The 223-nt window shown below is 66.4% G+C and overlaps 1 protein-coding gene across 1 annotated transcript in view; it reads left to right on the top strand.

Moving 5' to 3' along the window:
- PAPPA (pregnancy-associated plasma protein A, pappalysin 1) overlaps positions 1-223 on the top strand; it is a gene marked incomplete at its 5' end in the record, with an annotated part of 265,764 nt that overhangs the window by 226,888 nt on the left and 38,653 nt on the right. The gene's annotated exons all lie outside the window — the stretch shown is intronic.

Genomic DNA, 223 nt, shown 5'->3' with positions numbered 1-223 from the left:
ATCAACCCGAGCCCCCAGTGCCGATGTGGACCCCACTCGTGTCCCTGGGGCAGCACGATCCCTGGTGCTATGTGGCAGCTCTGGGGCATTGGCTCCGCGCACGGGAGGAAGTGAGAGATGGAGACGGGGGCGCCGCGAAGGTTCAGCTGTGTCTCTCCACCAGCCTTTCTGCTGAGGCACTGGGAGGGCTCCCGTCTGCCCGCCTGCCCATCGCAGATCCCAC

Source organism: Bison bison, unplaced genomic scaffold (assembly GCF_000754665.1).
Source record: "Bison bison bison isolate TAMUID 2011002044 unplaced genomic scaffold, Bison_UMD1.0 scf7180017864039, whole genome shotgun sequence".
Classification (NCBI taxonomy): domain Eukaryota; kingdom Metazoa; phylum Chordata; class Mammalia; order Artiodactyla; family Bovidae; genus Bison; species Bison bison.
This window is presented reverse-complemented; position numbering and strand designations above follow the sequence as displayed.